The sequence below is a fragment of the Aptenodytes forsteri genome, unplaced genomic scaffold, assembly GCF_000699145.1.
Source record: "Aptenodytes forsteri isolate BGI_AS27 unplaced genomic scaffold, ASM69914v1 Scaffold369, whole genome shotgun sequence".
Classification (NCBI taxonomy): Eukaryota; Metazoa; Chordata; class Aves; order Sphenisciformes; family Spheniscidae; genus Aptenodytes; species Aptenodytes forsteri.
In genome coordinates, this window is record NW_008794965.1 from 1,760,538 (window position 1) to 1,775,193 (window position 14,656).

Sequence of the window (14,656 nt, forward strand, 5' to 3'; positions counted from 1 at the left end):
CCAAAGCGTAGCTCATCCCCCCCTGCCCTTAAAAATGTTATAAATAGAAAAACATCATCAACAAACTCCTTCACTGTGCAAGAGCCTAATTTCTTCCTCTCCGCTGGGATCTGGTGTGTTTTTCAGACTCTGTCATTAATTGTGCTGTATTGTGTGCATTTTCTGCTTCACTAGTTAGTCAGATAGGCAGCAAATGGAGTCAGCTCTAGGTCAGAGAACACAAAAAGCCAACTCCTGCTGCCTCCCAATCAGGTAGAGATATTGAATTGGGCTTCACATAATTGAAAACATTAGCAGGCTGGACAATAAGCCAATTCTTAAACACACAAGCCTGAAATGCAGAAAAGAGACAAGGTCTGAAATTCCCGACGGGCCTGATCCGTCTCCCCCTGAAAGCAGTAGAATTTCTCCCACCTCCTGCAATGGGATCAGAGGAGGGTGCATGGAAAGAAACACTGAGGGCACAGTGATTTAAAGGTAGAGATCAAAATATTTAACTTCCCCCAAACCTGTGAATAAAATAAGGTTTAGCGTTGCCATTCCTTGAACAGGCATGCTGAGACATAGAAAAAGATGTAGGGTGTTTTGCCATGTTTTTTTTTAACGTGAATGAATGTGGACTTTTTCTTATCTATGAATAAATAGGCACATCTTATTTGTCCAGAGCTTTTCCTTTCCTAATTTGATGTCTAGAAGTTGCTTTCAGTCTATTTCCAACAAAGAGGAGAGATTTGAAAGGCAGAAAATATCCCGCTGTTACATGGTGTGCGTTTCCCCAGCCATCAGCTCTTATTTAAATGAGACCTGGACCTCTAACTTTCCATGATATTGTCATGTTTTCACCCTGGGCTCCTTTTATAAAGGAAGCACAAAAGCTGAGGGCCGTCGCCTGACACTGCAGACGTTAGTGTCACACATACGTATCAGATACATACATTAGTGTCAGATAGGTACGTATCAGACTTCGATACGTACAATATTTGCTGACTAGGGGCTTCAGCCCAAGTAGAGCCACGCTTGTGAACCGGGCGTTGGCCATTAAATGAGCTGGTGTAAATTTCTTTGCTAGTCTCTCTCTCTTCCAGCTGAGGAGGTACCACAGGCTGACCCTTTTTTTTCCTGGATATTCTGTAGCTAGGTGCAAAACAGGGACTCTTAGAAATACCGATCCCGACCGATGCGAGACGGACATCTCCACTGGGTACAGTCACAATTTGCACTAGCTGAGAGTGTCCCCGCACGGGGCGCAGCAGAGATCCCCTGTAGCAGGGGGTATTTTGATCGCCTTAGGCAAGTAAATATCCCTGGGTAAGTAGATAAATATTCCCATGCACGTATGTGCATAGGATGAGGTTTCTATATGTCCATAACCATAAATATTTGACCTCCCGAATCATAGCTTGCTTTTTTGGTTTCGATGTCTGAGTTGGTGGTGATGGAGATCACCTTGGCCGAAGGAACGTGCAGGGGAAGAAGTTACAGTACCTTCAAATGCTCTGCTTTTTATTTACAGCATAATACGACTGCAGGAGGAAACCAGAGGCTCCAGCTCAGACTGGGGGTGTGTGGCAGGTAGGGCAGGGAAAATGGTGCCCTTGGGGATGGGCTGCTCCATATGGGGAAGGGGGAGACAGGGAGAGGGAAATGTGCACTACACCTTTTTGTGCAGACAAAGTTCTTTCTGGGGTAACTATCATATTGCTTCCCACCAAATATCACGGCATTTGGCATAAATTCGCATGTTACACTGTGACATGCAAATATCAGGCCTCCAGGTTTGGTCTCCACTGTGAACACCGTGACACCAGCAGCCAATATATGCATTTTAATTAGAATTATTTGCACGTGCTTTCTTCCAAATCTCCTTAGATCTAAGAAACGCAGAATAACAGTTGTGGCTATGCAAAGTATGTAAGGAAAGAAACTACAAACGTACGTGATGGAGCTTCCCTTATCAGGAGGGCAGCACTGGCAGATGCATCCCTCTGGGACCTGCCAGATCGGGGAATGGCAGAAATGATGACGTATGCTGAACGAAGGAGATAAGGCAAGGAATAATTCCCCATTGCCTCCTGCTGCTTCGGACCTCCTATCTACATCATCGCAGCCCCTTGGTCTGTGTATGCTGAGCATTTGGCGGTCCGTCACAACAATACCCATGCAGCGTATCAGCAGCACGACAAAATGTTTTGGGTTCATTGCTCTGAATCTACTCAGCTCTACCGTTTTGAAAGGCGTGAGTTGAGCTGGCTGCTCCTCTATTATTGGCCCCCAAAGAGCAACATAATTCCCTGAGCAAAGGGGCAACTGGAATAAGTCTGGATGGATGTTGATGAGTGGCTGTACCTCCAGTATCTGCCCAGTAACCTACAGAAAAGTGCCCTAGGGACAATCTGAGGGCACAAGACAAATGAACCAAATCACACCCTCCTGTAACTCCATGGGAAAAAAGATGACCTACTGTAGCCACTGTATTCATATATATAACAGTTACGTCTACGTACAGGACATACCCGTACATTTTGCCACCTCCACATCTTAAAAGACAATTTGATTATGGCTCAGGCAATAAACTTGCTTCTTTCATAACTCTGCCGAAGCGTGTGTGCCCGTTCAGAAACAACTCTACAACCTCAGGCGTTATTTTTTTTCTGATGCAAACCACACATTAGAGGCACAGTACCGCAGCTCCCCAGTCTCATGGTGGGCATAGGGAAGTGCTCCGGTTGTGGGCTGTGCAGCTGGATGCAAACCACAACTCTTGGCATGCCTGTTCAAGCGTAGGAAACGTACAGCGGGTTGTAAATTCAAAGCTGATGAAATCTGTGTGAGGTGTTAAATGTTCAAACAGTAAAACACATTTTAGCTTTGAATCTTCTTCAGTATCACCCTAGAGAGCACCTCAGAGCTGTGTTCCAGTTTCTGGTAGCAAACTGCTGGGGAGGAGAAGGGAGAAGCACAGCTATTATGCAGGTAAGTATATTAATGCTATTGACGACGCAAGCAGAAATCCTTTGGACACGGTGATGGAAAGGGAGGTTGGGAACATCTGAAAGTAGCTTCCTGGGATGCTGGTACTGTCTGCGCACTTTCATGCTGCTGTACCACTGATTATACAGCCACATGGTTTGTGAGGATCACAGGAAAACAGCTGTTTGCAAGTAATATGGACATACAGGTCACCTTCATTAAGTTTCAGAGTAAACACCACATAGGGATGAAGAAGAGCGTTCACAACGCTCAAAGAATAGTGAAAGAGATTACTTTTAGGCTTTGCAACAATTTCAGAAAGGTGAAAATGAATCTCTACCTTGACCCAGCTGTATGCTGTAAACTGACACCTTTAACAATGTGCTTTTGCTCCTGGTGTTGTCGCAGCTGAGACCCCTCCACAGCTCCCTGCGTGTGATGTCTGCACTCAGGTCCATGTGGGAGAGCAGTTGCCACCTCAGCGAATTGAGACGGCTCTCCTGGGCATGCTGGCAGGGCAGTGAGCCTTGCGCTTTTACAGGCGTTGTAAAATTGGTGATGGCCCTGAACAGAAGCAAGAAGAGGATCTCCGCCTTGTTTCCAGTGACAGATTTCACCTCGTGGCTAGTGAAGCCTCCCTCCATCCTTCCCCAGTGCGTTTCACAGTGAGCCCCTGTGCACTCCTCATGCAGCGCTGTGGAGGTTGACCAGAAATTAGCCCTCATCCGCAGGTGAGTCTGTCTCAGGACACCAGTGAGTGGAAGAGGCCGAGCCCGGTGTTGAGGACAAGGCACGCAAGTAGAAAAAGCCCTTCTGTGGTTACTGTTGTGAGTGTGGGGTCTGGGCCCATGTCGGGACCACCCTGCAAAGCGCCGTACGGAGTGGCTTGAAGGCACCTGCACGTGCTTTTGAACCATCGGGTCTCCAGGCAGTGATGTTTGAAGCCAACAAGCTTTGTTGCGCAGCAGGAAGAGGCTAGGGACATCTACACAGCTGACTGCTGAGATTTGGGTGATGCGTGGTAACTTACCCTGCTGTAGTAACCCGCTTGCTGTAATCCTCCGTCCATAGCGTGACTGCTTCTTCGGTCTGACCTGACGCCCCTCGTTCCTTGTCTGTACCGTTGCTGTTGTCTTGGTTGCACTCATGCACCATGGGGCACCTACGCAAATGCTGCTGCTTAAGCAGGTTTGCTTCTATTTCAGGCCATAAAAGCTGTGTATAGGGCTCAAATCTTAGGCCGATGCTGACATCCAGAAATATTAGGTTAAAACAATGTTTTTCTCTGCTATCACTACGACATAGATTTAGAGCCTGGCAAGGTTTTATATATATGTGTGTGTGCTGGCAAAACAGCCTTGGCACTAACTGAAAATCAAAGGAAATGGTCCCAGAGTAACAAGGAACCAGAAAAAAAAAGAGAGATACAGATTTTGATCATAAAATAAAACTTTAATTCTTATAAAGCCCTGAATGAGATCACAGGAAGGGCAAATATTTGTTCTGCTGCTGACCTTCTCAGGCAAATAGCGCGCCGGGCCCTGCGGGGCTGGAGGCATCGCACTGCGGGGAAGTGAGAAATCACTGAAAGGGAGAGAGGGCTGTAGAGAAGCCGCTGATTACTCAGGGGAGCCATGATGAATTCCCCAAATTCCAGTGCAGTGAGAAGCCCTTACCTGATGAATGTGTCCAAATAACCCCCTTGGATTTTAAGAGTAAGGTCTGTCCAAAGAAGCCCACCCTTTCCCCGCCCGGTGCTGGCTGCAGGAGGGGAGGTACCGGCGCAGGTTTGAGGCACCGTCAGGAGCAGTTTTGGGCAGCCGTGCGATGCCGGAGTGCCCCCGAGTCCCCTGCCCCCAGGGGTAGCTCTTCTTTATCAAATTTCTTTAAATCTGGAACACAGTTACTGAGGAAGTGCTTAAACAGCGACTTAGCAGATCGGGAAGAGCAGCTTAGTTGAAAATCATCAGGCAAATACATAACTCTTGAAGAATAAGAAGCTCTTTTGCACAATTAACAAAACAATGGCTCTAACTCAGATTTACTATAACCTTTATAAAGCTTAGAATGGAAGCATCCCCCTGGGTTAATAGTTTTTCTTCCAGTAGCAAAATGGATTTATCTTTGCAGTTTCTCAATGCTTCCGAAGAGAGAGGAATTCATTTCCAGTACAAGTCTAGAGTTGAAACTCAAACATATTTTCAGCATATGTGTAATTTTCTGTGTGAGTCGTCCTGCTGTCTCGGCTACAGAGTAGTTTTTAGTATTTTGAGCTGAAAAATTATCTTCTAACAAATGTTGGTAGAAGTCGCTGTTCCATCGCACTAAGCAGCTGATCTTGGCGACGTCTGTGCCTCCAAGGGCACGGCACTGCTGTTGCACTGGGGAAAGGCGCTCACCTGAGCTGGGCACGGTGCAGAATCAGCCACTTATTTTACCTACAGCTCCGAAAAGTGATTTTTTTGCTCCTACCTGGAGTGTGCAGCTGGGGGGTGACACCAGCCACCGAAGCAGTGGTGGCTCTGATCTCTGCCCAACCTGGAGGTTAGGACAGGTTTAAGATGAAAAGGAGAAAGACTACCCAGGAGAGTGAGCGTTACTCACAGCTCCTGGTCTCTTCAGTACAGCCCTTCTTGTCCTGAGAGCACCCCTTAGTTGAGCCAGTGTCTTTATTGTGGGCAGCTGATCATCTCCGTAATGATGCCATTTGTGACTAATCTTCCAGGATTAAAAATGAACCGTAGCTGCTGCGGCTTCCACCTTTGCCGCATAGCAACGAGAGCAGAAAGTCAATTAATTACCTTCTCGCTGGAATCCAGGGGCCCTTTCGTCCTCAGCTCAGCCGAGTGTGTAATGGAAAAGGGAGCGAGGCAGGCTGCGGCTGGCCAGCTGGGAATTGCATGACAAAGTGAAAGATGAGCTCTGGGAAGAGAGGAGAGGGAGGGCGCGGGGGGGAAATCCTCGTCCTACAGGTTCATTAAAAAAAGTAAGTTGCCACTGATTACACAATTATTGGCTTATTTCCCTGCTTTCAGCCCTAGCGATGGTTCTGCGGACACCCTTGTCTCCTTGCGGGGCACCACCTGAGCTCCTGGGGACATGGGGTTATCTGCTCTGAAGTCCTCCCTGCTTTGGAACTCTGCTTTCAAGAAGTTTCTTTCAGTAATGGTCACTTTTTGGCTGCCGTAGCCTCTCACGTTGCCCCGGAGAGACGCCACATAGCAGCTGTTCGGTTGCTCTGAGAGCTGCTTTCCAAAGTGACTGTTTTACTGCTCTTTCAGGTGGCTTTCTGTGGTGAAGGTTAATGGGAAAATCGTTTTAAAGACTGAATTTCCTCGGAAAGATTTGACTGATGGGTACAAACACAACTGAGAAACCATGGGTGATGATCTGAACAGATATTAGGTTTGACTCAGAGCAAGAGGAGGTGCTACTTCTAGCGTCTTGTCTATGATACGGGGACTAATAAGGTCACCTTCAGCCCCCCCAGACTGGGACTCAGTGAGCAGAGCCCTGTTCTGAGCGGAACTGGAAAAGTGGAAGAAGATAAGGAATATTTTAATGTCCATTTATCAGATCTGGCAGCTTCAGACCCCTCAGTAATTACCTGTTAATGAGAGCAAGTCAATGTTACCTTTGGCCCCTCTAGTTTAGCAGTATCACTCAGGGTGACCTCACACGGGTTAGGAGCGGGGACATCACGAATGATACCTCCTGGGGCAGAAAAGAAGTGGCAGTGGGAGGGGGAGGATGAACTGGGAAGTGCACGAGCCTCCAGCACAGCTCGCGGTTGAGCCAGGCAGAGCCATTGGGTGAGGAGGGGATCCCTGCGGAGGGCTCTGTTGGGATGGCAGCCAGCGAGGTGTTAGAGGGAATATCAGAGGGAAATTTGGCATCAGATGACCAGAAAGGCATCCTGGTTTATAGAAAGAGTTAAACCTAGACAGACCATGGAAAGTGAGACCCTCTAGTTTAACTTTGCCTCTGGGCACCTCTGTCTCATTACCAGCTGGGAGGTGAGCTGAACCGGGCTCAAATGATTTATCCAGAGCGACAAAGCTTCAGTGACTGAAATGGGAACAAGAAAGTTTAACCTCTGCCTTTCTGCAGAAGCTGGTAGAGTCTGGGAACCCAGGTGGCCCCTTCCCCATCGGGGGTTCATACCACGTAAAGGAGTTTTTGGCAAAACAGAGCCTCCAGCTGTACCAGCCACAGACCTCTGACACGGCAAGAAGGATGTCAGCTCCTCGAGCGGGTGCCGTGCTCAGCTCTAAGTCTAACGACACCCGCAAGTCTTGAGGAACAAGTCCTGAGGATCTTTTCTACCCCATGCAATCACCAAAACATGTTTAGTTGATAAGCTAATCCTAAGATTAGGTGGTTTAGTATTGGAAGAGAGTTCCTGAATCTCAGTCGTGCACTCAGACCGCACAGCCCTCTCCTTTCCCAGGCTTGCAGTCATCTTTCACTCTGTTTTCTGACATGCTCCGTGAAGAAGTAGTAACTTTAAGTCTCATTATTAATTTACCTCAGCCACAGTTTACATGTGTGCAGGGGGAGGTAATCACAGAGCTCCCTTCCCTGCTGTTCTTTTCCTGAGGTTTTACACTCTCCAAATTTCTTTTGTCATAAATCAAATTAACTAAATTGCTTAAGAAGTACTTTTCTATTAAAAGAAGATAGTGTTATGATGCTGAAAGGTTTACTATGAGAACTGTCTGTTTAATAGTAATACTTGGAGTTTACGGGCTGCTATCTTCTCTTCAAAGTTTAAAGGCTTTGACCATGCTTAAGAGTCCCCTGTGAAATGAATATTCTGGTACGCATTTACAGAGGTCTAAACTGAGGTACAAATGGATGTAAAGTTACAAAGGTGGCTAAAAGATTGGTCACTGTATTTGCTGAAGACCCTTAGATCCCCGTGCAGAGCAGGAGTAGTACCTGGAGCCTTGGTGGACATTCGTTGCCAGGACAATAACAGTTTGGATCAAATCAAATGCAGCTTTAATTTAGGTGTTTACACGGCGGGGTTTCAGTGTTAGCTCAGCACAACACCCAAATCAGTGAGGCCTGGTTCTCGGGTGGGTTGACATGGTTAGACCACAGCGGCACACACCGGTAAGTCAAAGCTCTGGGTTTTGGACTTGCGGCTTTGGGTCTTTTGTACGTTGGGATCTCTGCCCTTCATTCTCTTTTATGATGGAGACATCTTTTAAGATGCTGGAGAGATGGAACAGTCAAAAAATCCCTACCCCTCCTTCCCTTCCGGGTTTCCAGCAGAACTGGAGACTCGAAGGGGTCCCCTCCAGGGACCGTGCCGAGGAAACCACGCAAGCCTGGTCACCTGAGCATTAGCAGCATTCGAATAAATCCAGGGTGTGATGGACCTGTGGTCCTCTAAAAAAGGCTCTGAGAGTGAATCTGGGCCCCGTTTAGCCTTCAAGCTCTGCGGTCATTGAGAGGCTAAGAGCCCGCTGCGCAGAGCAGTTCTCGGTGTTAAGAAGCCAGGCGGCCATAGCCAGTCCTGAATCGGTTTGCCAGCCCTGTGGACATGTACAAGGTCTTGGTCCTGACCGGTTTTGGAAAGCTCCTGAGCCACACAGTGAGCCCGGCTGGTGCATTCATGGACTTTTCCATGGGACACAACGACACGCTTCACGAAGCAGCGTGTCCCCCTTTTCTTCTATCAGGAGCTACCCCAGGAAGAAAGCGGCGCGGGGGAACAGCAAATCAGCACAGCAAGATTCCCCAGCATTTGAGCCTGCAGTGTCGGGTAAGATGGAAGAGCAGCAGCACGGGAGGGTAAAGCCCCCTCCAAAACCTATGGTGTGTCCTGAACAGACGGACCGCGCTGGGTTGGGCCGCTGGTGTGCTCAGCGGAGGGGTGGCAGTGGCCTCACTGGCACCACGAGCACCTCTGAGCCTTGGGCAGCCGCCCTGTGCTGCCGCCCTGTGCTGCCGCCCTCTGCGCGCTAGCAAGGATGGAGAGAGCGAGCAGAAATGCTGCTTTAGTGCACAGAAAGTACTCCAGGGTACTGTGCGATCGCTGCTTCGGTGGGTTGTTTGCTGGGATGGGTTTTTAAGGCTAGAATAGGGTCAATGCAATAAAAAGAAAATGCAAAAAAACCCAAACCAAATAATATTTTTTTTTAAAAAAGAAGGGTTTTGGGGCTGGAAGAGCAGGGCATTTAAAAAGGAATCAGAGCCAATGGCTAAAGCATAAAGTGGATGCTCCTGTGACAAAGGCACAGGCTCGGGATTCAGACGTTATTAGTGTGATGTCTGGTGTCGGGAGAAAAAAATTTCTGTTTGTACTAGTAATTTAGGCCAAAACGTATATATGTAACAAAGTGCTTAACAGTTTTCTGTAGGGGGTGATGTGGGAGTTAGATGCTTATGTACCCGTTGTACCTGTCTCTTCATGCCTCCATTTATCGTGCCTGAAAAGCAGAATAATAGTGCTTCCCACCCATGCAGTAGCGCCGGGAGCACGATGCAGCCGTCCCTGTGAAAAGCCCGGGCACCGCTGGGGTGGTGGCCGTAAAAACACCCCTGGGCAGAGCGAGCGCGGGACGGGGGCCAGGGAGCTGGGATTCAGCATCCCCCGGGTGTGAGTTCTTGGTTTCTCAGCTTTCTTGATGGTAATAGGAGCGTTTTTGCCCGGTTTTGCGGGTGCAAGGAGGTACATGTCATGATGAATACACATATACATGTGTATGCATATTTTTATATCTATACACACATATATGATATTTTTGAATGGGGGGAGGGTGCCAAGCACTATTATTTGTAAGTGTTTTTTTAATCCCGCTTGTCTTCCCCTCTTAATTCAAAGGCTTAAGCTAAATTCATGGAAGGGCACAAAAGCTGTCCCCATAACACACGTTAACCAGATACCCTCAGGCTCCTGGCAGCAGCCGAGCAGACCCCTGGGCGAGGACCACCCTGGCTGCACTGGGCTGGCTGCACCTTGCACGCTCCTGGGCCCATTTCGGCCTCTCCCCGGTGCGGAGCAGCTCGCCGGGGAGCCTGACAGCGAACCTCCTGTGGGGTTTTCGGCAGCAGTAACAGGTGAAATTTCTATTTTGCTGAAATATTTGCTGTGGGTCAATGCAAGGTGCACAGCTGAAGTATATGCTGCTGTGTCACGAAAAATACATCCTCTGTTACAGCTGTGATTTCCAGCTCATGGTCTGTTCCCTTCTTATTGTCTTCTGGCAAGGGATAATTTCAGTCACGTCCCAATATCTGTTTTCTTTCTGTACATTACACTAGATGAAAGAAGAAAAGCCTCTCTGCAGTGGTCTGGTCTTCTGCATGTGGGGTTGATGCTGAGAACCCCTGGTGCTGGCTGGACTCCTTTGGTGCCTCTGGACAGGGAATGCTCCTGCAGCGCAGCTTGCTGCTCGCCTGCCCGTAAGGACAATAAATATTACCCTGTCCCAGTTTTCCTAATCTGAAGTGCTGAGAGGAAAGCTTTCCAGGTCAGGGTATTTGATAAACTATATAGAAATGCTACATTTAGACCGTAATGAATATGTGCTGTCCCTGTGGCCGGATCCGGAGTCAGCACGGAGGAGCTGTCTGCAGCGTGAGATGACCTGCTGCTCCGTTGTACCAAGGATTAGACACTTGGCAGAGGCAGGATGCAACAGTGAATTAAGACACCGTGATTAGCTGATCTCTTTGAGCCATGTAAGAAGTAAGTAGGTTCTCTATTGCTTGCGTTAGACATGAGTACACTGTATTTCCTTGCATTTACCCTCAGTTACACCGTTAGTCCCAGGAAGGCTGGTTCTGCCCGATTCTGAGTCCCCTTTTGGCTGCAGAAAGCCCGGCGCTCTCACCCTCCTTGGGCTGTAGCGTGTTTTCCCAGTGCTGGGCATTGCAGTGCTCACACTGGTACGTGTGGGATGAAAGAGAACGTGTGTGGAGCCTTTCTGCAAAAAAGAAGGGTGGGTTTTTTTGGCTTTTCTTTTTTTTTTTAGAGCAGGACTCTGCCTGCACTGCAGAGCGAAGGAAGCAGAGTCCAGCGCAGCGTCCAGTCCTCGCCCACGAGCACCGGTATCTCAGTAGCTAGCAGTGGGCATGCAGAGGACTCGCAAACACCAGCACGAGGCGAGGTTTTCTGTCTCATCCTCTCCAGCAGCACATGCAGCGGCACTGGAAGTGTTGCTGTGGGCTGAGCTGTCTTTCCCTTTGGATCGAGCAGTGATGCACCTCACTTTGCCCTTTGGTTTTCCTTATGACATGGTAATAGCCTCACGTGGCATTTTTCTCGGCTCGGATTTTGACTGTATACTTTATGTGGCTTTTGTTTTTGGCCTCTGGCAAAAAAACCCACCCCAAACTAATTGATGTAATCAGCACGCAGAGGCTGCACATCCAAATCCTGCCTCTGCAAATAGCAGCCTCCGTGCAAGAGGCTCCACAGAGAGATGCAGGGGCTGGGTTCAGAGACCCGACTGCAATTTTGCCGATAGCACCAGACCCTGGCTTAGGCATACCCTGTTTGTGTCAAAATATTGAGTGAGGTCCTGTTAAAGGAAGATACACAAGCCTGTGCCTGCTGCCTCCCCTTGTTAGCCTTGGCTGAACTGCCAGGAATATCACAAAGTGGGGCCAGGTTTTCCCAATGTGCTGGTCTTGGCTTTTGGATGGGGCTGGGAGATGTTTGCAAGAGCTGTGAGCAACTGTCTGTGTCATCGACCTGCCTTTATCAGAAATAGACACAAAATGGAGACGGAAAATGGACGGATGGGGGATGGAGCTGGCTGAGATTGAGCCCTCTTGACAAGAAACACCCCAAAGGCGAGCTGGCTGCTGGCGCCGTCCCTTTGCTCTGAGAGGCCCTTCCTCACAGCCTGCTCCCATTAAAAAAATTAAGAAAAAATAATGAAAAAAAAAAAAAGAGAAAAAAACATAAGAAAAAAATAGAGATGATATAAAAAATTCTCCAGTACTGGGGCATGCTCTGACCACGGGCTTCTTAGGGAGAAATTTCCTGTACAGACCATTCACCGTTCATTACAGCAGCTTTTATTCCGTGCTTTGAAGCACCATTTACCAGCCAGGGTACGACCAGAAATGGGACCAGGAGGAGGCAGGTCAGATCCAGGCAGCAGTTGCTGGGTCTGGAGGCTGCTGTGCGAGGAGCTGAGCGCTCCGCAGGGAGCAGGGCCGGGGTCAGCAGAGCAAGCAAGGGACATCGTAAGCATTTGCCCCTTGACCGAGCCGAGCGTCCAAACACGCGTCCTCCCAGGCAGGCTCCTCGCTCCTGCTCTGCCCGGGAATACGCCGGGCTGGGCTGGGTGAGACAGGCATGGATGCTGCCCGTGCGGTCACCGCCGGTTAGCTTATAGCTATAGGTAATGCTCAGTTCTCTGCAGCTTGTGCTTTCATTGCAAGTTGACCCCAATTTAGTTTGAAATCACAAAGAAAAAGAAAAACCAACAAAAAATAACTTTATGCTGGAGGGAAACAGCCAGTCTAGGACTGGGGAGCACGATAATCTAATTTTGAAAAACAGCACTTAGACTCTACAACTGTAGCAGGAGAGAAGGGCTTTTTATTTGCAAGTTGACCTTAAAAAGCTTGGCATGTATGAAGTATGCACTTTCCTTCCCTAGTCCATAATAATTTCCTATGAAATACAAGAGCATGTACATATATGCATATTGAATTTGAAAGTGATGAAGCTTTATATATTAAGTCAATGAAAATGCTGTTAAGCTCGTGGGAACAATACCACTTGCGTAGTGAGCTGGAATTTGGGATGGCAAGTAACCAATGGCTATCACTTAATTTTTATGTCAACAGTAAAGACAAACTGTGAGTTAAATTTAATTCCAAGTTATTGGAAGTATCTTTGAGAACATGTCATGGTCAAATAGCAAATGAATTTTTAGTTTCTAGATGATAATGGTTTATCAGAGCTCTTCCCTTCTGGGAAATGAAAATCATAGAAATTCACGTACAAACTGTCTCCCAAATTACAGATCAGAAGTCATCTATTTTAGGAATAGTGAGGTTAAATCAAGAAGCCTTTGTTTAGTTTTCATGTATTCTTCAGGTGAATTTTCTTATTGCAACCCATGTTAATCTAAAATTATGATATTCCCAGCCCTTTATATGCTCTGCCTTTGTTTTATGTCTCTATAAATTAGGCAGCCATTTTGTGTTCAGGAAAAAAAAAAATCAATAAAGAGGGGACATCCATTGCGGGCTTTCTCCTGGAGACTTTGCTTTTGGATTTACTCTGCAATGGTTATCTTACTGCAGAGTATCTGTCATTCTGGCTACAGCTGTCTTTGTCTTGAACACCACACCGTGCATGAATTCAGCCTCAAGATCCAGAGCACAAACCGAACAGCAGCTTGTGCGAGAACTGGTTCTATATCCAGCGTTTTCACTTTATACCCTAAATGCTGACGGCAAGCTCTAAACATGGGCAAGAAAGGAAAAGGTGTAACCTAAGGCAGGGATGTTTGCTGCACTATAATGGGGCTACTTTCTTGGGGCATTTTCAGGGTGCGTGCTGCAGACCGCAGCGCTTCCTCCGCTCCAAAACCCCCTCGACCTGCACCGCGTACTGACACCGATGCCGATTCCTTCCCTACCCTCCTGAAATTCCCAGAGCTATTAACTAGGTCATGGGAGCTGGTCCCAGTCCAGCAGTTTATCTAATTGCCTTTTTATAGTATATTGTGCTACTCTTTATTATCCTGTCAGAGTTCCCCTGCACGGTGCCGGAGGGGGGACGGGGAGGCAGAGCTGGGATGAAGCTCGCTGCTGCGCAGCCACTCGTGCTCGAGAGCGGAAGATGAGCTTCTGCATCTCTGATGCTGCGGGGATGGAAACGGCCTGGGCAATAAACCCAGGAGATGCTTTTAGCAATGGCTGGGGGCACGGTGGACCGCTTCTGACTCCTGCGATCGCATCTCTAGGTACACATGTTCATGTCCGGGAGGGGTGGCTGCTTCTCCAAGAGCAAGTGTCTGGGCTGACCTGCGTTAGGTCTGCTCTGGGCAGGCTGGCCCTTGGGCAGACGTGGCCGGGGAAGCTTCTCGGCTGGTTAGGCAGAAGGTGTCCCCCCGGCCTTCTGGTCTCTGCAGCTGGCAGCTCTGCTGACGATGCCCAGCAGCGGGTTTTAGGGGTGTGGGGAAATAGCGTGGCATAAGCAAGGAGGCTGAGCAGGAGTCAGAGGGTTACACGCCTGCATTCAGACACCCACGCTTTTCGTGAGTATTACAGAGGAGGATGAAGCTGAGCACGCAGGAATTGCAAGTCCCCTTTTTCATACGGACATGATTTGCAGCACAGTGTGTTTGAGACAGTTCACAGCCCACCAAAGCCCCTGAGAATCAAATCCTTTGGGGTTTGGGAGCCTGACTGGGCAGTGAACTAGGAGCGATGCTCGTCCTGCTCCCAAATAATCGCACCTTCATGCAACTCCCACTGCGCTGTGCCGCCCAGCAGCCTGGAGAGGGGTTGTCGGTGAGGGCTGTAGAAAGGCAGCCCACCCGGGGTTGGCCTTTCCTGCTTTCCTTAAACGATTTTTGAGCATGAATAGCTCTTTTCCCTCAGTTTATTAATCAGAAGACCTAGCCACAATCCCCCCGAGCCTGCTGCGCGGAGATAAGGCAGAGTCGCTCCTCTGGCTGGATCTGCCAGTGCCTGGGGAGGA